The sequence below is a fragment of the Canis lupus genome, chromosome 17, assembly GCF_003254725.2.
Source record: "Canis lupus dingo isolate Sandy chromosome 17, ASM325472v2, whole genome shotgun sequence".
Taxonomy (NCBI): Eukaryota; Metazoa; Chordata; class Mammalia; order Carnivora; family Canidae; genus Canis; species Canis lupus.
The window spans coordinates 53,844,534-53,869,058 of record NC_064259.1 but is presented as its reverse complement, the minus strand read 5'-3'; the positions used below and the strand labels follow the sequence as shown (position 1 = coordinate 53,869,058).

The window sequence follows — 24,525 nt, the reverse complement described above, 5'->3', positions numbered from 1 at the left end:
GGTCAAGGCACAAAACCAGAGCCTGGTAAATATCAATGATGACTCCATTATTGATGGTTTTCTTAACAGTCATAGTAATTGTCTTCTCCTTGCTGGCTATCAGTTAAGGGAGGTATCCAAGAAAAGTGTGTCTCTGATAACAGAAATGTGACTAGTGTGACTGAGGACCTTTGGATTTTCTCGGATTCTGATGAATTAAAACGTAAACTTCAGTAGAGCTCATCTATTGGACAGCGCGGGCCAGCTAACTCAGGTGACTCACGTTTGGCAGGGGAAATACCAAGCAGCCAGAGTTTTGTCTTCTGCAGGATGCTGTCATGTCTGGGTGTGATGCCCGGGACTATGCAGCCATCCCACAGCCTTTAGAGGAGCACAGTGAGGACAAAGCTGACACACTGAAGATGGCAGAGGTGATGGAAAGAGTGTGAGCCATACTCAGGCAACTCTGGAGCTGCCCTACCGGGGATTTCCTTCCTTCTGTGTGGGAAAGGACATTTTCCCCTTTGTTGAAGCTATTTTGAGTAGGGCTTTCGGTAATTGCAGCTAAAAGCATCAGAAGTGACAGTGCTGTTACGCGAATCTTGTGGGAAGAGGGGGCCAGGATACATCATGTCCAGTGGGATTTGTGGATGTCATATAGGGACCATGCATAATAATGCAAGAGAAATATGCTAAAAGAGAAGCCATTATGGAACCCCTGTGTATCTAAAGTATGAGTTTTTCTCAGGCACAAAACAGGGTTTATGAGTTTTTGTTGAGTGAAAAATAGAATTCCTTAGAGGACATCCATGGCTTTGGTCTAGTGAGGGCGGCTTTTGCCCTTCCTTTCTTTATAGAATCATACATCCTAGCAGGAATCATTCCTTGTGACTCAAGTAAGGCTGACCCCCAAATTCTGAGTCACAGAGGTAAGTCTGAAAGGGGAGTCTGGCCAACAGGATACCACACCTCAAGCCACAGTGTTTGATTAAAGAATGGGCATGTGACTTCCTTAAGATTTTATATGTGGACAATATAGACACTAGGAGAGATAAAGGGTGTTCTTCACCCCCCTCCCCACACATGCACCTGGGGTCATGGGCTATATGTTTTCTGGCTGGAGGAGGGAGCCCTTTGAGAGTCAAGCCAGTCCCAGAACCCAGAGGGACAGGAGAGACAGAGTCCGTTGTCACTCTCTGAGCTCCTGGGTGCTGCCATGCCTGAAACCCAAGTCCACCTTTAGACTTTACATGTGCAGGATCCAATTTGTTCCTGATGTGCTAAGTGGCTTTCTTTGACTTGCAGCTGAGAGAGTCCTGACTGATACCGTAGAGAATCATATAGGGCAAGGAGGAGGCAGGCCCTGGATCTGCTGCCATGATCAGAGTGAGGTCAGGAAAGAAAGATGTGCAGAAGACCAGAAACTGCCAAGCCTTCATGAGACAGCCTGGTACAGTTGGACGGCTGTCTGGAACCTGGACGAGCATACGTTTGGGACAAAATGATCAGTGTTAATATCAGCTTATCCATTTGATCATTTGATAAATCTGAGAAAATCACTTAAACATAAAATACGGGTCTCGGTTTTCCAGTCTGTAAAATGGGAAAAGATGACTTTCCTCTTAAATCTGTCATGAGAATTAAGAGCAATGTAGATGAAGTCATTTGCATAGAACTTGGCAGACAGTACTCCCTTGATTGACATTAGCCAATAAGAATGTCCAAAGTGACTGCTTAAATTTCTTGGATTCTACTTTTCTATCTTTTGCTTGCTACTTAATCTTAGCAGTTTCAGTGGAAATTAATGCTAGCTGCCATTATTTGAACAAGGACCTTGTTTCTGTGCTTTACATAAATTATCTGCAATCTTGACAACAAGGATTCAAGGTAGGCAGCACCATTCCACAAATTGGGAAAGATTAGTGACTTGTCTACACTGCAGAGCCAGGAAGGCATCTAGAGGCAACTACTGGGGGAGGAGAGACCGTAGTGGCATTGTTTACCACTGGGACTTTTCTTTCTCAGGAGAATTATGAAAGACATGCTGTTGTTTTGAATTTCAAACCACTAGCTACCTGTGTAATTAAAGAACCCGTAAGTCCCTCAATAGGAAAAAGTGGAAAATGACCCAGTGAATGCCAGACCAAAGGATGTATCCAATTACAGATCTCAGTGGTATATAGGTAGGGTAATGTCCTTGAACTTTGCCCAGTCTGATTCAAAATTGAGTATTTGGATTAAATTTAAAAGCAATAGTTTAGAATTATAGACTAGAAGATGAGACTCATGGTAAATGGACTTCTGCTTTCATCATTACAAAAATCCCCAAACCAAGCCAAACATCCACTGCTACCATCACCACCCCTTGCATGGTAGGGGGTGGGCACTCCCCACCCCAACTGTTTTTTTTTTTTTTTAAACATACGGGTGGTCCCATTCTGATTAGTGGCACCATCTTCATTAGGACACGAATGAAACTGTTTTTGTTCCTATGGAAACACCAAAGTTGCAAAGACCTGCCTGAGGATGTTTACTGCAGCCTGTTTGCAAGAGCAAAAACATATCTATCCTTATTACTGGTGTCCAGAAATAAGGGAGTTATTTAAATAAGTGGAACATTCTGCTACAGCTAAAAAAGAATTGAATAGATCTATACAACCTGACCGAAGAAATGTCAACAATATATCTAAACATTTAAAAACTAAGATGCAGGGACATCTGGGTGGCTCCACGGTTGAACGTCATGATCCTGGGCTCCCTGCATGGAGCCTGCTTCTCTCTGCCTGTCTCTGCCTCTCTCTGTGTGTCTCTCATGAATAAATAAATAAAGATCTTTAAAAAAAACCCTAAGATGCAGAACGATGTTTAGAATATAATCTCATTTATGTAAAAAAAAAAAAAAAAAGCAAAAAGAAAGAAAGTAACCGTATGATGGGAAAGCCTGGAAGTAACAGCAACCTATTATTAGTGGTTATTGGGTTACTGTTTGGAGTGGAATCACAGAGGAATCTTTGTGGTTTTTGGTCTTTTCTTTACAGTGAGCCAGTTTTATTTCTATATTCAGAAATATACATATATATAAAGATTTTTAAAGGTTGAGATTCACAGCATATTGGCAAATACCTAAGGGGACAGGCTGAGCTATTCACTGATACTGATGTGAATGGTAGTTTCTATTTCTCTGTCCTCTGCCCTGTGTTTATTTGCATCGCCCAGGATGGTTTCTCTAAATGCTGACTTTTTTAAATTTTTTTTTTATGATAGACAGAGAGAGAGAGAGAGAGAGAGAGGCAGAGACACAGGCAGAGGGATAAGCAGGCTCCATGCCAGGAGCCTGACGCAGGACTCGATCTCGGTACCACTGAGCCACCCAGGTGCCCCCAATTTAATCTTGCTTTAATTCTACTTGGGGACCACAGATTGTATGGAAACGTTAAAGGCAGGTTAAAAGCAGAGTAGCTACAACAACCTGGATGGACCTTCCCGAATTAAGGCAGAGGAAGCAGCAGACGAGGAGCTGGCCCAGCAAGAGGGATGGATAGTGGTTGGTGCTCCCAAGGCTAGCATAGCAGTCTCTAAGATGAGGAGCAGACTTGTTAAAAAGTCAGCAGTTAGAGGGGATCCCTGCGGGGAGGGTGCTGAGACGATTAAGATATGGTCTCTGACCTGTAGAGGCTTACAGTCTAAGTCCAACAGAAATCCAATGCAAGCCACAAATGTGATTTACATTTTTCTAGCCATATAAAAAGCATAAGAGAGAGGTGAAATTAATTTTAATCAGACATTTAGTTTAATCTAGAACATCATCGTTCCAACATGTAATCAATATAAAAATGATTGATGAAATATTTCACATCATTTTTTTCATACTAAATGTTTCGCATCCTGTGTACATCTTATACTTATACTTCAACACATCTCTATTCAGACTAGACACAGTTCAAGGGCTCAGTAGCCACATGGAGTCAGCAGCTAAAATAGTTGACAGGGCAGATAAAAGGGCAACATGGACTTGTAAATAGAACATTGAAAAACATATTGAAAGCTTCCATAGGGTGTGCCTAGGATGTTGTGGGTGATGGGCCTCACACCCTGGGGTGGTATGTTTAGGGGAGAAGGTAATGGTCAGGAAAGATTTCCTGGAAGCAGTGGCCCAGGCACAGTGGTAGTCTGATGTCTCATGGGAAGAGGCTATGTACACAAGGTGGAACAGACAGCCTGAAGATGGGCTCAGGGGCTTCAAACCATGCAGTGCAGGTAGGGGTCATCCCTAATTCGGTGGTTGTAGCTTAAAAAGTAAAACTGAAAACATACATTAAAAAGACAAAACAAACAAAGGGAAGGTTTTAGTGAGTAGGAATGAAGTAGGAGGGAAGTACAGAGGAAGGGCCAGCAGGGAGGAAAGGTTTTTCTACTTAAGGATAGACTTGACATGAGACCACAAAGATGAGGAGCACTTTGCTAGGGCTGAGCCCTGGTGAGTGGAAGCCAGGCTGGGTTTTGGCCACCGCGTGGCCCACTTTCAGGCCCTTTGTGAAGTGCATGGGCTGCACAGCCCTTTGTGGTGGCTCTTGGCTGTCCTGTCCTGCTGCACCCTCTCCAGCTAGATTTCTCCCACATTTACAGGAGAATAAGCATAGGGGAGCGGATTGGAGGATGTGATCTTGCTTTTTTTTTTTCAGGGTTGGTCCAGAAGCATGAGCTCCTAACTATGCTTGAGCCCTGCAGTGTGCCACATAAAACCTAGTGAAAAATACAGCCCATGCCTTCCTGGGATTTATCTGCCCCACACCAGCATTAAATTGGCCCTGCCTCTTAAAGGGCCTGTGTGGCTGCAAATGTGGAGAGTGAATGCTCATGCACGCTCAGCATGCGTCCAGGTGGTGGGTACCTCAGCAGGACACCCGTTCATGGGACTGACCTTGGATGAGTCACCCTGCCTCTCTGGGCTTCCTCTCAGGCTTCATCTCTTCCTCTGTGAAATGGGGGTTGGGACAGTTGACAAAGCTCCCAGGTATTGTGACTCGGACACTGTGACAAGCTGGATCAAACCTGTGTTCAAACCTACCCTCAGCAAACTATGCCCCAGGCTGTCCCCACCCCAACCCTCAGTTCTCAGTCACCACCAACCCTCAGTCTCAGACACACAGAAACCCAAACACTTGGTCCTCTCAGCCTCCCCTGAACAAGGTACTGGCTGAAACCCGGGAAAATCTGGTTTTAGATATGTCCTTATGCAACAGTTTGCCCCCTACTTTACACTGCTAGTGCCTTAGGAAACACAATATTGGCAAAATGGATCATGCTCAGAATGATTCCTGGGAACTGGACAGACCAGTTCGGTGAGAAGCCCAGGGCACCTTCTAGAAGAGCCTGGACTCTCCTGCATGCCAGCTCCCCCTTCCCTGGGATGCCGGGGAACCAGGAGCCCCGCTGGGTCACAGGATAAAAGTCTGAACTAGCTGAAGCTGCCTGGGACAGCTCTAGCGTATCTGAGCCTTGGCGCTGCTCGCTGGGCCTTTAATAATGCAACAATAACCAGCTTCTACAGCACACAAAGGCTTTAGGAAAGCTGGAGATAAAAGTGACTTTGTTCTGTTTTTGCCCAATACAGTAGACATCCATAGGTGTTCCCACAGAAACTAGCTACTGGGCTGTCACTGTTCCTGGATTTGTTGCATTCCCTGCTTATGAGAAGCTAGGAGAGCTAAGAATGAAAACGCCATCCAGAAAAACGTGCTTTAAGGAAGAGGGCAGACAGGAGAAGAGCATATTGCAATGCTGGGTGTGCTTTCTGCAGAGCCCTTCCCTTCCGTAAGGCAAGGCCGTTGGCCCCTGCAGGATGCTGCATCCACTTCATCAAAAAGTCATCATGGGCCTAGTGAGAGTCTTAATGCAGTCAGAGCGTGGGCGGCTGCGGAGACAAAGTCATTTCTCGCCTTGCTCTGCATTCGGGCTGCATCGTGCCTGCTGGAGGGACAGCCAGCCCTGCGGGCAGCCCCACGCCTCATGTCCTCTGCCGCTGGGAACCTGCCTGCAGACCCCATCCCCTTCGCCCCGCCTCCCCCTTCCATGCCCATCCCCACCCCAGTCCCCCAAAGCTGGAGTTTAAATAGCTGGCTTCTCTGACCCCCGCCTCGCCTTCCACAGAGAGTCCAAACAGAGCGGGGCGGTAGATGGGATTCACCCAGACTGACCCACCAGTGCCTGAACTGTATCCTTATTGCTATTCATGGACAACAACCAAATGCTTTTTTAAAAAAAATAACCTTGGGACGCCTGGGTGGCTCAGCGGTTGAGCGTCTGCCTTTGGCTCAGGACGTGATCCTGGGTCCTGGGATCCAGTCCCACATCGGGCTCCCTGCAGGGAGCCTGCATCTCCCTCTACCTGTGTCTCTGCCTCTCTCTGTGTGTCTCTCATGAATAAATAAACAAAATCTTTTAAAAAAAATAACCTCAGGGATCCCTGGGTGGCGCAGCGGTTTAGCGCCTGCCTTTGGCCCAGGGCGCGATCCTGGAGACCCCGGATTGAATCCCACGTCGGGCTCCCGGTGCGTGGAGCCTGCTTCTCCCTCTGCCTATGTCTCTGCCTCTCTCTCTCACTGTGTGTCTATCATAAATAAATAAATAAATAAATAAAAATAAAAAATAAAAAATAACCTCAGTTGTCTCCTTAAGGAGGGCACGGTGGGTCCTAGAACCAGTATAGATCAGCTTACTGGTCCAAGCTGTGTTTGGGTTTGGGTATGCAAATTTAGGGATAGCAGTCAGGGCACCACAGAATGACTCTGCATAACAGAGCAGAAGGAATCTGGGCAGGAGGAAGAGGATCACGGAGACTGGATGGGGGCAGAGGGGGGGTTGGGTTGGAAAAGAAAGCCCTGGCAGGCTGTCCAGCAAAGGAAGGCTTTGCAGAACAGACACGTCTGGCTGTTTGTTTGTGTGTCTGAGATGGTTCGCCGTGGGTTGTGCAACTTTCACTCCCTCCAGAAACTGTCAGGAGATGCTCCGCGGCGCATTACTGTAATGTGAGTGGACAATATTACTGTAATGTGAATGGGAGGGGGGCGTTTCAAGAGTTGCTGAGAGCTGCGTCGGTGTGGATGCGGTGTGAAAGAGACAACTGCTGTAACTGCCCCATTCGGAGGACGAGAGGACAGCTGACATCTGGGCTCTACATGGAAGTCCTTGGGGGCCCAGACAGCCCTGGTCTTGATGGGCCCCACTTAGAACTGATCAGGCGTGGGTTTGCACATGGAGGTGACCTTTGCTGATCCCAGGCTCTTGCCAATCTGTCAGAGCAGCAGCATTTGCCCCGGTTGCATGCCAGGCTGGAGGTCTCTGGCAGTCTTTTCTAGCTTCTAGGCTGTTGGAGTGGAAGCGACCCTAATCAGCAGGTCTGCTTCACAACCACAGGCTGCTTTCATGTGCTTCCTTCACCACACATTACCCAAAGTCCATCTGTGCGGGGCTGGGCCAAGCATGCTTCAAGGTTGGGAAATGGAATGTCTTCCAAGACCTTCATGATTTTTCGAATTCCACACTGATGGTATCTTCTTCCTGTTGCAAACTGCCATCGTTCCCTTGCCCATGGGATCAAGACTACAGTTGTGATCCTATGATTCAAACTTGTGTACTTTCTGGCCTTAACCTACACGCATGCATGCAATCAGTCACTTGCCAAATACCAATCTGGCTTCTTTTAAAATTTAAGGTGTTCCCATCACTTTTACCTTCACAGAAAAAAAAATTCCTTTCTACCTGTCCCTAAGTAGTCCATGGGAAATTCAGTCTCTGAGCACCCATCTATGCTGGCCTGGGCTCCCGGACTTCTTTTCCTCTGTGCTCCATCTGATCAGATCGGTTTCAGTTGAGCTCTTAGGTTGCAAGGAACAGCATTCACTCACCAAGGAAAGAAGGCTAGGAGTGGCTGTAAGCCTGGAGGCTGCAAGACATCAAGTTCCAAGGTGGATCCGAGGACTGGCAGCTCCAAGTTTCTCTTTTCAGTTGCCCGGTCTTTTTCTCATGCTGTTACCACTTATAATGAATGTTGGCTCCTTTACAGACCAACTGGCTCTGTCTACTCATGGTTTCTATTTCTTCCTGACTCCGACTTACACTTGACTTTGGTGGGCCCTTGACTCTCCAGCTCCAACTTGACCTGAAGGTAACACTTGAAGCCAATTTTTCCATGCCAGTCTATGCTACCAGATCTCCCATTTTAGTTTCCTGATTTCAGATTCCAGAAAGAAATCTGATTGACACAGCTCATCTTCTTATGTAGGTCCAAGTCACAGATCTCAGACAGCCCAAGGATGAAACACCCTTGAATCAACTTTCTCTGGTCAGTCAACCCTGGCTGGTAGACAAGAATCCATTTCCTTCAGTGGGGGCTGGAGTTGAGTGTTTCTGCATGGGCAGTTTTAGGTGTTAGCTGGCACGCCTCTACCTACAAGGACTCTAAAGCCCAGCTCAGATCACATCTCCTCTGTATTTCTCTCCTCAATTAATTACTCATTTATTTGGTACTTGCAATATTGTATTTTTAGTTATTCTTGTCTGTGCATTTGTCCTTTGTTACCTGAATGATAGATAGCTTAAGGCCTGAGACTCTTAAAATAGAGGCCCATGAACCTTGCAGCCAAGGCTAAATGACCACCCAACCCAAATTCTTCGTGGCATTATGATTTCCAATATTCTCTACTGCCATCCCTAGAAATCAATGGAACATTTAGAGAACTTCAACCTTTTAGAACTTACTTCTGCTTATCAGAATGCCTCATATCTGGAAGTGACACAAAAATTTTATATCCCAATTTTTGAGGTTGAAAATGTGGTTGCAATATTCTTAAGGGATGGAGGACTTCTCTAAGGGTGGTGATGAAAGGCACCTAACATGCTGGAGAGAGATTAGAGAAGCGGAATAAGCTGGACTGGTGATTAATTAGAGATAGAGAATAAGGAAGAGCCCTAATAATAGTTATCTGTGTTTTGGCTTGGGTGATTGGATGGAAAATGGGAAGGGAATTCTAAATTTAGAAAATAGGAAGAAGTTTGAGTGTGATCCATATTTGATAGACCTTCAACATTAAGTCAATAAATATTTATTTAGTACCCATTCTATACCAGGTACTGGGCTAGGACTTGTGATACCAAGATGAACCAGATAATTTCCTCCATTGAGGTGTTCTGTCCAGAGAGGCAAATAGCTATGGAAAGAAAAAATTATAATACATTTTGGTAAGTATTGTAATGAAGACAGATCTGTGCAAGATCTAGTGGTATACCAAAAGGGAGAAAAACCAAGACTCCTTGAAAAGGTAAAAACAAACAAACAAACAAAAACAAAAACAAAACAAAACCTTACACTTTAGAAAGATCATAAAGGATGACTAGGTAATTAAGGAGGACATTCTTGCTATCAGAAACACCATTTGAAATATCGTGGATACATTCAAAGAAGCGATAGGAAATGAAGCAAAGTTCAGTTCCTTGAGAGCCTTACAAGGCAGGCTAACGAATGCAGATTTTATTTTCCAGAGAAGAGGGAATCATTGAAGAGTTTTAGCATGGAAGTAAGGAAAGCAGATGTGAGGTTATAAAATGACAACTCATGCAGCAATACGAAGTATGAATTAGATGGAGATGAGACAGGAGGTCAAGAGAGTGATTATGAGATTATTGCAATCATTCACAAGAGTTAGAAGATCTTTCTGAGGGAGGTGTGCAGTAGTGATAGAGAAAGTCAAAGGCTGAAGAGACATTACAGAAACAAAATGCACATGACTTGGGGACTCCCTGGATGGAGGGAATGGTGAAGAAGCGGAAGTCTTGGGTGACTGGGTTAGTGGTGGTAATTCTAAACCAGACTCCACAATACAAAAGCTGGTTTTGGACAAACTGGTTATCTCTACTAGATTGTTCTTTCCTTAAGAAGAGGAACTATGTGTTGCTCACTGTCACATCACAGGTGATGTGACAGAGCCTACTACAATATATTGAATGCGCCTAGTGATTAGAGAGTTTTGAGAATGTCGTTTTAAAACATCTGAGGGATATCTAGGTAGACACAACCAGTACTTAGCTTTGAAATTCAAGAGACAGATCTGAGCTGAAGACACACATTTGGGAATCATCATATATAATGGTGGGTGAACGCATCCAGGGAGCCCCTAGAGGGAGAGGGTTGAGGATAGGACATGGGGTAATAGCAATACTTAAGGGGCAGGTGGAAGAAGAGGAGCCATTTGTAAAACTAAGAACATTGTCATGGAAGCCAGTGTGGAGAGAGTATCCAGAACATGAGAGAGACCAACAATGTCAATGGCCACCAAGAGTTTATCACTCCCAGAAAGTGTCACTCCAGTTAATTGTTTGGCTTTAGTCTCAGAATCATAGACTGCTCTTCTATTAAATCCAGTCCTTCCAGGTATAGTCCTAGACCCAGTCCAGTTTCTCCATCCAAGGAGCCAAAGCAGCATGTGAGTAAACTTGTCCTGCTTTCCATCTGGTGCTGTTGTGAGGGTCAAATGAGATAACAAATGTCAGCAGCTCTCAAAATTTTTGGTTTTAGTACCCCTTTATACTCTTAAAGTTTATCAAAAATGCAAACAAGCTTTTGTTAAAATATGTTATATCAATATTTCCTGCATTATATAATAAAACTGGGAAATTTAGAAAAATAACTCATTTAAAATTAACAATAATAAACCACTTATGTTCATATAAACAACATATTTTGTGAAATACCACTAAATTTTCAAAAGCAACTTAGAGAAAAAGTTTTTGTTTTACAGTTTTGCCAATCTCCTTAATGCCTCGCTTAACAGAGACACTAATTTCTCATATCCACTTCTGCATTCAATGTGTGGTGATACCACATGCTGTGTAACCTCTAGAAAATTTTACTGTACTCTTGTGGAATGAGAGCTAAAAGGGGGCAAATAACATCTTGGTACTATTATGAAAATAGTCTTGTCCTTGAGGATTTCCTGCAAGCATCTCATGGATATTCAGAGATCCCCAGACCACACTTTGAGAATCACTGATGTATATGAATGCACTTTGGAAGCTGGAAAGTCCATACAAAGTTGTTATGATAACCCTGAAAATCTATACCCTGGGAATCAGAAAAGGATCTCTCTCACATGGATATAATTTGCCCCCAGAGGAGCATGATGCATGAGTAACATTGCTCCAAACAGGTCCTAGGGCCAAAGTAGAGAAAAGGATTTCTAGCCCAGATTTCTTACTTTCTCCCTTCTTAGAATTAAATGAAAAAAAAATGTAAATGAAAATGTACTACAAAAATGCAAGGTGTAAATCCAAACTAGATTGTTTTAAGATCTTGTTATCTTCTGGCCAACCACCAAGAAAAAAATATACATTTATATATGCACACATACATATATAATACACATAAATGTACATCACACACACACACATATATATAGATATATGTATATACAAAGACAGAGCAAGGGAATGTTCTATGTTAGAAAATATTTAGAAAAGAAGGCAGTAATGAAGTCATAGAGGAGCAAAAAAATCCATAAGGCACACAGGGGGGAAAAGTAGCAAAAGGAAAAATTAAATCTTACCTTATCAGTAACTACTTAAATGTAAATGGACTAAATCTATAACAGAAAAACAGAGATTGAAAAAATGGAGAAAAACCCTCCATCTAACTATATGCCATCTATAAGATACTTTACATTCAAAGATATAAATAGCTTGAAAGTAAAAGGTTGGGAAAGATATATCACACAAACAGTGCCCAAAAGAGAGCTGGAGTGGCCATATTAATATCAGACAAAGTAGACTTGAAATTAGTTATTACTAGAGGCAATAAGTACATTTTATAATAATAAGGGGATTAATCCATCAGGAAAACATAATGATTATAAACATATATCGACTTAACAATAGAGACTCAAAATACATAAAGCAAAAACTGACCAAATTGAAGGGAGAAATTAACAATTTAAGGATTAGAAGCCTTAATACACCACTGTTAATAATGTATAAGTACCTGGGCAGAAGATCGACAATGAAATAAAAGAGTTAAACAAAGTGTAAACCAACTGGAACTAACAGACACTAAAACATTCTATTTAAAACATTCTAAAATAAAACATTCATTTTAGTGTCTAACAGACACTAAAACACCAATAGCAGAATACACCTGCTTCGCAAGTGCACATGAAACATTCTTCAGAATAGACCATGTGTTAGGCCATAAAACAAGCCATGATCTATTTAAAAGGATTAAGACAATAAAAAGTATTTCCCTGATAACAATGGAATAAAATTAGAAGTCAACTACATAAGGATATTTGGGGAATTCATAAGTGTACAAAAATTAAACAACAGACTCCTAAATACCCAAAGGATCAAATAAATCACAAAGGAAATTAGAAAATACTTTGAGGTAAGTGAAAATGAAAACATAACAGTGCACCTGAGTGGTGCAGTTGGTTAAGCATCTGACCAGTAAGCATCTTGGTCCAGTTCAGGTCATGATCTCAGGATCATGAGATTGAGTCCTGTGTTGGGTTCTGCACTCAGCGTGGAATGTGGTTGAGATTCTCTCCCCCTCTCCCTCTGTCTCTCTCATCATTCTCTCTCTCTCTCTCTCTCTCTTTCTCTCCTCTCAAACAAATAAAATCTAAAAAAAAAAAAAAAAACCCACACACAACATACCAAAACTTATGAATGCAACTAAAGCAGTGCTTAGAGAGAAATTTATAAATGTAAGTGTCTGTATTAAAAAAGGGAAACATTTCAAATCAATAACCTAAACTTCCATCCTAACAAACTAGGAAAAGAACAAGCTAAACTCAAAACAAACGGAAAGAAATAATAAATACTAGAGTAGAAATTAATGAAAAAGACAATGGAAAAGTGTTAGAGAAAATCAATCAAACCAAAATTTGACTTTTTGAACGGATCAAGAAAATTGACAAGACTATAGCTAGACTAAGCAAGAAAAAGACTCAAATTATTTAAAAAAAGAATGAAAGAATGACCATCACTAGCAACCTTACAGAAATACAAAGGATTAAGGAATACTATAAATAATTGTATGCCAAAAAATCAGATAACAAAGACAAAATTATCAATTTCCTAGAAAGTTGCAAACTACTGAAACTAACAACAACAAAAAACTCAAAACCCAGATGATCTAAGTAGATCTATAAGTAAAGAGATTAAATTATTAATTTAAAAACTTCCCCATACAAAAAAGCCAAGCCCCAGATGATTTCACTGGTAAATTTTAACAAACCTTTAAAGAAAATTTAACTCAAATCATCCACAAACTCTTCCTCCACCGCTAAAAAAAAAAAGAAAAAAAGAAAAGAAGAGAATATTTCACATCTCATTCTATGAGGCTAGTCTTACATTGATACTAAAACTAAGACATCACAGGAAAAGAAAACCACAGACCATTATCTCTTATCAATATAGATGCAAAAATCCTGAACAAAGTATTAGCAAATTGAACTAGCCACATAAAAAGTATCATACACATGATCAAGGGGGATTTATCTCAAGAATACAAAAATGGTTTAACATATAAAAAGTTAGTATATAAAAAAATAGTATAAGACTCCATATCAATAGAATAAAAGAAAGAAACTACATAATTACCTCAACAGATGCAGAAAAATCATTTAACAAAATCCAACATGCTTTCTTGATAACAGTACTCAAGAAAGTAGGAACAGAAGGGAGCATCTTCGACCTATTAAAATGTTTCTAGGAAAAACCCACAACAAACATCATACTTAATAGTGAAATGCTGATCTTCTAAGATTGAGAACAGGGCAAGCGTTCTTGCCACTTCTATTCAACATTGTACTAGAGATTCTAGCAAGAGCAATTAAGAAAGAAAAAGAAATAGAAGGCATCCAGATAGAAAAGAAAGAAGTGAAATTATTATTTGCAGTTGGCATAAACTTGTACATAAAAACCTAAAGAAGCCACCACAAATTATTAGAACTAAGAAACAAGTTCAGCAAAGTTGTTAGGATACAAGATTAATATATAGAAATAAATTATATTTCTAAACAATAGCAATGAATGATCCAAAAATAAAATTAAGGAAGTATGAAGGGAAATCACACTCCTTCTGCGTGTCTCCTTTACTCTCATGCTAGCACCATACTACTTCTGACACTTCTGGTCACCAAGTGAGTATGTAGGGGGTTTCTGCACTCCAGACGATTCTGTGACACCAGCTAGATGCCCTATAATTTAACTCAATTCTAACACTATATACTTGGAAATAGCATCAGATCCCATAGGTTAGGCGTTCAGTCCTACAAAACTATACCTCTCTCCCCTTGCCCTCAACTTTGGACGTCAGTTGGAAGTCCACATTATTTACCTGTACTTCTGACCAACTGGCTATAGATTGCAGGTTTCCATGACCTCTTCCTCAGGTTTGATTAATTTGCTAGAGTGGCTCACAGTACTCAGGAAAACATTTTAATTATGAGATCACCAGCCTATTATGAAAGGATACAACTCTGGAATAGCCAGGTGGAAGTGGTGCAAAGGGCTAAGTTTGAGGAAAGGGCACAGAGCTTCCATGCCCTCCTAAGCTTGCCACTCTCTAAGAACTCCCAGGTATTCACCAACTTGGAGGCTCTCTGAAACTCATTTTAGGGGGGTTTTATAGAGGCTTCAGTACATAGTCATGATTAAATAAATCACTGGCCATTGGTGATTGATTCAACCTTCTGTTCCTCTCCTCTCCCCAGAGGGTGAGAGATGGGACTGAAAAATCCAACCCTATAATCAGCGTTGGTTTCCCTGGAAACCAGCCCCCATCTTTAGAGGCTTTCCCAAAGTCCCCTCATTCACATAAACTCAAGTGCGGTTGAAAGGGGCTTGTTATAAATAATAAGATACCCATTTCATCTTTATTTCTCTGAAGCTGTTTCAGAAACTGAGGACAAAATCCAAATGTTATAAAAAAATATGATACTATTGCTCTAATAACTTAGGAAATTACAAGGGTTTAGGAACTGTGTGCTAAGAATGGGGATGAGGATCTAATACATATTTCACATATAAATCATAATACCACAGGAATCAATCCTATTTATATTAGCATAAAAAAGAATAAAATACTTAGGACTAAATTTAACAAAAGCAAATCAAGACTGTGTATACTGAAAACTACAGAAGTCATTGAAAGAAATTAGAGAAGTCTTAGATAAATGGAAAGGCACCCAAGGTTCATGGATTGAAAGAACTAATATTATTAAGATGGTAATACTTCCAGGATTGATCTACAGATTCATTGCAATCCCATTCAAAATCCTAGCTGCCTTTTTTTTTTTTCAGATATGGATAAGCCGGTCCTAAACGTGTAATGTTGGAATGTAAAGGACTGAGAATAGCCAAAGTGATCTTGAAAAATAAGAACACAGCTAGATGACTTAAACTCCAAAATTTCAAAACTTAATACAAAGCTATAGTAATCAAGATAGTGCAGTACTGCAATAAGGATAAACATATAGATCAATGAAATAGAACTGAGAATCCATCCATTTATGGTTAATTGATTTTTTACATGATTGCCAAGTCAATTCAATGGGGGAGAGACTAGTCTTTAACAAAGTATGATGCTACAACTGGAGATCTACATGCAGAGGAATGAATTTGGATACTGACTTCACATTGTACACAAAAATTAACTCAATGGATCATGGAATTAAAAGCAAAAGCTAAAGGTATAAAACTCTGAAAAGAAAATATATGTGTAGTCATTGTGATCTTAGATTAGGCAATAATTTCTTTAGATATGAAATTAAAAATACAAGCCAAAAAAATAAATTGTACTTAATCAAAATTTGTTTCTTAAATGGGTATTATCAAGGAAATGAAAAGATGACCCAATGAATGAGTGAAAATATTTGCAAATCATATCCAATAAGGGATTTGTACCTAGAATGTATGAGGAACTCTTACAATTCAACAATAAACAAACAACCCAATTAAGTTGGCAAAGAATGTGAATGAACATTTGTCCAAAGAAGGTATAGAAATGACCAATGAGCACATGAAAAGATGCCCAATATCATTAGTCATGAGGGAAATGCAAATCAAACCCACAATTAGATATCATTTCACACCCACTAAGATGGTTATATATACTACTCATACTAATAAGTATTGAGAGAAAGTGGAAAAAGTGGAACCCTTCATACACCACTGGTTGGAGTGTAAAATGGTGCAGCCACTTTGGAAATGCTGTAAATAGAATAGTAAGGTGAAGAATAAAGGACAAAATAGAATAAAGAACTGCCTTATTCTGGCAGTTCTTCAAAAAACTAAACACAGAGTTACCTATGCAATTCCACTCCTCGGTATATACCCAAACGAAAGTGTATGTCCATGCAAGAGCTTACACTCAAATGTTCATAGAAGCATTCATTCTTTATTCATAAGAGCCACAAGGTGGAAACAGCTCAAATGTCCGTAAACTGACAAATGGATAAATAAAATGCGGTATATCCACACAATGGGATATTATTTGGCCCACAAAAAGAATGAAGTACCATCCATACTACAATGTGAGTGGACCATGAAAACATCATGATGTGACAAAATCCAGACACAAAAGGCCACATACTGAGTGATTGTATTAATATGACATATCCATCAGGATAAATACATAAAAACAGTAGATAAGTGGTTTCCAGGGAGTGAAAAAATCTGGAATGGCCAGTGGCTGCAGTGGCTATGGGTTTCTTTCTATGGTAATAAAAATGTTCTGGAATTAGTGGGTTATGGTAACAAGGCTTTGTGAATATAGTAAAAACCATTGAATTATACATTTTAAAAGTACAAATTTTATGGTATGTGATGTATCTCTCAATAATGTTATTTCAAGAAACACTAGATTTTTGCTTTTATTGTGATTACTGTCTTCTGTTTCCTTCTAACCCATCATCTAACAGTTTGCAGGAGTCTAGAGGTGTGCTTCCAAATATCCTCATTCTTCTGTCTAATTTGGACTGGAGATGGAGATGCCAGTGGAGGTGGAAATTGCCCTGGAGAAGGGGTCAGAGGATGGAGTTTAAATCATGATTCTGGGCAGCCCTGGTGGCTCAGTGGTTTAGCACCGCCTTCAGTCCAGGGTGTGATCCCGGAGATCCCGTGTCAGGCTCCCTGCATGGAGCCTGCTTCTCTCTCTGCCTCTGCCTCTTCCTCTGCCTCTGCCTCTGCCTCTGCCTCTCTCTCTCTCTCTGTGTGTGTCTCTATGAATAAATAAATTAAAAAATCTTTTAAAAAAAATCATGACTCTGTCTTACTAGCCCATTGGCCCTGGTTGGGCAAGTCACCTTGCTTCTCTGAGCCTTGGGTTCCTATTCTGAGAATACAAAAACCCTGGCCCTATGTATCTCCTAGGGTTGTGTCAGCAAGTAACCCTGTAAATGAGAATGTTGACTAAACCATAAGCACTATGCAAATATCGGCCTTTGTGATCGGGATCTCCATACCTTGATGTCAGGGTGGACAATCACAATCTTGTGAGTGAAGATATTACCATCGTTCCAGGTGACTAATCATAAGACCCTAAAGAACAATTGCAGGACCTCAAATCTTATAGTTGTTGCCTTTGGCTGTCTGGGAATAATGGTGACATTCTCCAGTGCCCAAGAAATTGCTGTTATTATTAGAAGTATTTAGTTAGATTATCTCCCTTTAAAGGATTCTCACTTGTCCAACCTACTTTTTGGCTTTTGTTGATTTTGGTGTTTATAGGCATTGGTTTTTAAAGCCCGGCTTTCTAGAACTTTGGTCAAATGTTGACAGACAAACTAAAGGTTAACCCAACAGAGGGATCTCCAAATGTCTCTCTAGAAGCAGCATAATGTGTAGCATAGATTTTAATGTTAGTCATATCTGGGTGTAAGTTCCAGTTCTACCACTTCCTACCTGTGGGACCTTGAGCAAATTATATTGTTTGATTTCTCTGAACCTCAATTTCATCATCTGTAAAATAGAGGTTCCTACCTTGATAAGATGTTGTGAGGATGACAAGAGACAATGTACAACACAAGGCTAAGCACTTCTATAGTATAGAAGTTAATAAATCTAGTCATCACTGGGTCTAGAGAATGAGTAATCAAGGTCAAACGAACATCTGCGGGGAAGAGGGTAGCAAAGGCTGGCTTTGGGTAAAACTGAAAGGAAGAGGCTCTGACAGTTATTGATTGCCTTCTCTGTGCCAAGTACTTTTCCATATGCTCTATTACTTGATCCTCACAACCCTGAAATATAGGTATTAATTCATATCTACATGTGACAGAGCAGAGGCTCCAAGAGATTAAATAATCTGTTTAAGGTCACACAGGTTATTAGTTGTCCATTTTAGAGTAGAATCCTGATTGGACTGGTTCCTAAGGCCAGGGTCTATTTTTTTCTTTTTTTTCTCTGCATGACCCCAGCCCATAGTCCCTGGTGGTCTTACTTCTTCTTGTCCATCTGGTCTTCTTTTGGTACCACAAATACAAGCCTGTCTTTTGCCATGTGACTCCATCTGTCAAGTTCCTATCCTCCTCTCCCCTCCACCTCCAACTATAGTAGCCTCTGGATGCATGCCTTCAGGTTCAAGTGTTTTGGGCAGAGGCTGGACCCATGTGACACAATGCCATAGAGGTGACTCGAGGGCTGGATGTAGGGTTGGATCCAATGGATGAGGGGCTCTTCGACCTTATTTATCTTTCAAGAGTGGGCTCAAATGTCACCTGTCACCCTCTTTGAAAGCATTAGAAAGAATTTGTCCTTTTTTCCTCTGTTCTCCCATAGTACCTTATCTAGACCTCTGTCATACATTTACTACCATACTGAAATTATCTGCTATTTGTCTGTCTCTCTTCTGGGCTCAGTGCAATCTCCAGCCTCAATGAAGAATTATTTAATACAAAATTTCTTAACATTTTTGTGCCATCTATCCTCTGGCATTTGACTAAGCTCATGGAGCCATTCTCAGTTCCTAAATACATAAAAGGAAACATAGAGGATTACCAAGGAAAAATCAATTATATTGAAATATAGTAATCAAAATCTTAAGAAATCAAATTTGCTTATAATAACATATTACATAGTTTATTCACACGTTAAATAACAAGATCTACTGGTAAGTCTAATAACTATCATGATTTTGAATTAGTGATGAGCATAAATATTACCTCAAGATCAATAACAATTTAATAGAATTGTTAAATATCTGTGCTTTTTATAATGACCAAGTCATGGTTGCTGTGAATAAAACTATGGTTTGTTCCTTATACTCATAAATAGAGAGAATGCCAAATATCAATTCTGGGTATTAAAAATAAAGATTTTTAAAAAGATTTTATTTATTTATTCATGAGAGACAGAAAGAGACAGAGACATAGGCAGAGGGAGAAGCAGGCTCCTTGTGGGGAGCCTGATGCAGGACTCGATCCCAGGACCCCTAGATCACGACCCGAACAAAAGCACTTAATCTCTGAGCCACCCAGGCGCCCAAAAATAAAGGCTTTTTTTTTTCTCATCCTAATAAACAGTCCCATGAATTCTATTCAGAGGCCTCAGACTAAGCCTCCCTGATTGAACGAATCATCTGAAAGTCCAGAGCGGTCAAGACTAACCTCCCTTTCCTGTGCTTCTGTAACACTTGCAATTGTACTTAGCACACTGAATTGTAAATTCTGATGTCTGTTCATGTGTCTTTCTCATCTACTTGGGCTGTGAACCCCTTGAAGGAGAGGAACTGTCTTATTTCTTTTTGCTTCTGAAAGAGTGCTTGGCAGAGCATGGGTCCTCAGTAAATAATGTGGACCCGATGGGCATGGATGATAAGGTCTGTCTGACCCACTGTTGAGTGATAAGAGGTTCAGCACCTCAGCAGTGCATCTTCCCATCCTATACTCTGCCCCATTCTTCAAGGTGCATCTCAGGAAAGCCTCTTCTTTAAGATGTCCCTGAGTGCTCTTGGCCTCACTCCTTTCTCTTCTAAGTGTGACCCACTACATTGGGATTCACCTGGGCATTGAATTAAAAGCCACAGTAATCTCTCCCCCAGTTTTTCTATTTTATATAAATATTTGAAAGTCACATAGCTGACAAAGGGCTTTTATCTAGACTACATAAAGAACTCTTTCAAGTCAATAAGAAAAAGAAAAATAACTCAATTACAAAATAGGCAAAGGATCTGAATAGATATTTCTCCAAAGAAGACATACAAATAGCCAATAAAGCACATGAAAAGCTGCTTAACATCATTACATTAGTCATCAGGGAAATGCAAAGCAAAACCGTGATGAGATACCGCTTCACACACACAATAGGTTGGCTATAATAAAGAGGACTGGCAATAACACGCGTTATAGAAAATATGATATACTGCAGGTGGGAATGTAAAATGGAGCCAATGCTTCTGAAGACAGATTGGCAGTTCCTCAAAAGGTCAAAACATATGGTAGTTACGGTATGATCCAGCAATTCCACTCCTAGGTGTATAATCAAGAGAAACAAAGACATATGTCTGCACAAAAATTTGTACGTGAACAGTCATAGCAGCTTTTTCATAACAGTGAAAAAGTAGAAACAATTAAAATGTCAGTCAACTGATGAGTGGATAAAGAAAATATGGCATCTTGCTACAGTGGTATATTATTCAGGAACAAAAAGGAATAAAGTCCTGATAGATGGTACAACATGGATAAACCTTGAAAATGTTACACTAAATGAAAAGAAGCCAATCCAAACAAAGGAGGCATAGTTGTATGGTTCCATTTGCATGAAATGTCCCAAACAGATAATCTGCAGAGGCAGAAAGTAGATTACGGGCGGGGGGGGGGGAGGGGGGCTGTTGAGAAAAAATGGAGAGTGACTGCTAATGGGCATTGGATTTCTTTCTGGGGTGATGGAAATGTTCTATAATTGAGAATGGTAACTGGTACACAACCCTATGAATAGCCTACAAACCATTGAATTATACACTTTAAATGGGTGAATTGCACAGCATAAGAATTATATCCCAATTGTGCTATTATAATAGCTTTGAAAAGACAAAGGGGAGAGAGGCACATAGTTTATTTAGCAAAAGGAAGGAAGTTTGGTATGGCTGGATCATGAAGCAGAGACATAGACAAGTGAAGGAGCTTTGATTTGAATCTAAGGGCACTGAAAATATTTGCAAAAGGTTTAAAGAGAAGGATGACATGATCAGATTCACAGTCTAGAAAGATCTCTGAGGTGTTGAAGGAAAGCAAAGGGTAGTTACTGGAAGCGGCAATGAAGAGGCTTCTGGAGTACTAGCAATGTTCTGTTTATTGATCTGGATTTTGGCTACGTGAGTGCACTCTTTGAGAATTCAGCAAGCTGAGTGATATATGATCCTTTTCTTTATATGATGCTTTGGTCAAAATTTTTAGCATAGAAAAAAGCCCAAGGACTTTTTGATTGGATTAACTAAGATGTTTACTGCTTTCTGACAAAGCCTATTGATTCTATGCACAGAATCTAATGCAGTTACTATAAATGTGGTTTATAACTGCCAATTAATTCGGATTATCACCTGAACACTTTGACACACAGTTATAATTCATTTGCTTACCAACGGCTGGTCCTCGGAGTGGTCTGTTTCATGTGCAGTCGTAAGGAGCGCATTGCCTGGAGGAAATTTAAAACAATAATCAGACAGATTAAGAGTCGCTTTGCTTTTTTATTATTATACTGTGCTGGAAATTCTAAGGGGTTATCGGTAGTGAAATATTTCTTCCCTTCTCTAATAAATAATATGGTAATCTGAGGTTGAAATCAGTGCTACGGCTGCTGTTGAGCTACCTGGACTGCTCCCACGATACCATCCTTAGCTGGGCAACGATGGAGATAGTAGTTACAATGTGATAGGTGTGTGTGTGTGTGTGTGTGTGTGTGTGTGTGTGTGTGTGTTGTAAGACAATGGATCTGGCCATATTTTGAATATAAATCTCATTTAAACCTCATAGCTGTGCAGGTTAGTTATTCTCATCCCCATTTTACAATTCAGAAAGCCAAGGGCCAAGCAGATTAAGTGACTTGTGCAAATTCACTCAGCCGGTAGAGATATGAGGGAGGCGGTCAGGCTAAGCCTTCTAACTCAAAGCTCACTTTCCCATGAGGGTTTCCCATCCTTTGGTACCAAGTGGCACATGGAAGGCCCTTGGGATATATTTGCCGAAGGGTAAGTAGATGAAGAACTGGTCATTATTTTAGTTCAAGGAGGAGGTTCCACCTGAATATAACTTCTTACCTAAGTTGTTTTAGATACAAAAACCCTCCATGTGCTTCTTTCCTTCAAATTTAAGGGTCAGTCCCTTGGAAAGTGTAGCTACCATTTCTCTGCTTATCATTGCATTTATATCATCTGGATCTCACAACTTTTAAAAATTTTTTAAAAATATTTTATTTATTTATTCATGAGAGAGGCAGAGACACAGGCAGAGAAGCAGGCTTCTCACAGGGATCCCGATGTGGGACTCGATCCCTGGACCCCAGGATCACGCCCTGAGCTAAAGGCAGACGCTCAACCGCTGAGCCACCCAAAAGTCCCTCACAACTATTCTAAGTAGGTTTATTATGTCTACAAATGAGGAAGCTTCAGCCTGAACACTTAAGTGATGGTCTTGCAGCTAGTAAGCCTGTAGGGGATTCACCTGGTAGTTAAGAACATGGGTTCTGGGTCCTAAGAGACCAGTGTTGGCTCTATCTCTTGCTAGCAAAGCGACCCAGATTTGCAAAGTTTTGGGTTTCAGTTTTAACACTCACAAAATTGGAATTATAATAGTATTCACCTGAGAGGTTGCAAACTCAAATGCCCACAGGAGCTAGGGGTTAGGGAGTTCTGTATTGTCGATTAGTCAGAGGCTTGGCACCTGCCTGGAATGCCGCAGGAGGCAGGGGGTTCTGGGGGTGGAGGCAGGATTGGACTCCACTCTCTAGGCTCACACTCACTCATTCCTTCAATCAATATTTCTGGAGCACCCATGATATTCTAGAATGGTTCTAAGTTCTGGAAATACAAAAATGAATAATGCTCAGGCCTTTTCTGCTCTTTCTGGAGACAAACACAAAACAACGAATGAAAACATGGTGTCGGAATCCCTGGGTGGCGCAGCAGTTTGGCGCCTGCCTTTGGCCCAGGGCGCAATCCTGGAGACCTGGAATCGAATCCCACGTCGGGCTCCCGGTGCATGGAGCCTGCTTCTCCCTCTGCCTATGTCTCTGCCTCTCTCTCTCTCTCTCTCTGTGTGTGACTATCATAAATAAATAAAAATTAAAAAAAAAAAAAAAACATGGTGTCGTATTGTGGCACCTTCAAGTTCTGGGAATCAAGTCATTTAGCCAGTCAGCAAACCCATGAACAGAGAGTCGCCTACGCTCATTGTCGCCAGCAATACGTTCTTCATGCCTGATGGAGCACAGGACAGTGCTAGGTGGGAATGCAGTCCTGTCCTCCAGAGGTTTAGAGCCTAAGACAGACAAACCAATCTGGACCAACACCTCAAGACCATAATAATACCAATCAAGGGGCACTTGGGTGGCTCAGTCAGTTAAGCATCTGCCTTTGGCTCAGGTCATGATCCCAGGGTCTGAAATGCAGTCCCATGTTGGGCTCTTTGCTTAGTGGGGAGTCTGCTTCTCCCCCTGCTTGTGCTGTCTCTCTAACAAATGAATGAATGAATGAATGAATGAATGAATGAATAAATAAATAAATAAATAAATAAATAAATAAATAAATAAAATCTTAAAAAAAAAACAATCAAGCATCACCCTCCTGGGGTCTCTTTGATGAATGGGTGGATTTAAGTGAGGGGCATTCTAGCTACGTGTGCATCTGTTTCCTGCCCTCCTGAGGTTCACCAAGTTCTCAGGCCGTCTCCCTGTAGCTTGGCTCTGGTGCTAGACGCAGGTGCAGAAATATACTCCCTCCCTTCCTACCAATCTTACTCCTTCTCAACTCCAATCCCATTCCTTTATGTTCTTTTGGCTTTTTCCTCAGGTAAGTCCATGTGGGGAGTGCAGTCTAAGAGATTAGCTGGAGTAGACTAGGGAAAACATACTTACCTGTCTTCTCACCTGCCCAGGAAAGCCTAAGAGGGGAGGAGGTGTTTCCGGAGGCAGCCGAAGAATGGAAAATGGATACCTGGCTGAGGGCAGGGCACAGAGAATTGGCCAGATGACTTGGGAGAACTATTGGAAATGAGCCCAGGACAGAAAGGATCAAGCCAATGGGGAAAAGATGACAGTTTGGAAGCAGAGGAGAGCTCCAGGACATAATCCAGGTACCAGTGGAGAGGCACAATTTGGATTTAGGTGAGGACACCAAGAGAGGGCAGGGAGGGCCGTGTGGGTTATCTAGGGAGAAAGAGCTCTACTCCACCCAAAATGAGGCCAATGCCTGGACTGAAGTGGTGACAGGGACAGGGTGGGGCTGGTTAGGTTTGGGTCAAGCTAAGCAGAACAAGCCTTCAGATTCACAGGTTTGGGTATTTC

General features: G+C 41.2%; 1 long non-coding RNA gene across 4 annotated transcripts in view; it reads right to left on the bottom strand.

The window, feature by feature from the left end:
• Positions 1-6,086: 6,086 nt before the first annotated feature.
• The window catches only part of LOC112664145 (uncharacterized), a 66,338-nt gene continuing 47,899 nt past the window's right edge, over positions 6,087-24,525 (bottom strand). For 2 of the 4 annotated variants that reach the window (XR_007403104.1, XR_007403103.1), the window contains exons 5-6: positions 21,605-21,660; positions 6,087-10,492 (exon numbers count right to left, since the gene is read on the bottom strand). This is a non-coding gene — a long non-coding RNA (uncharacterized LOC112664145). Of the gene's footprint in view, positions 10,493-16,440; positions 18,995-21,604; positions 21,661-24,525 lie in introns of those variants that run through there. The other 2 variants (XR_007403106.1, XR_007403105.1) reach the window with 1 other exon arrangement.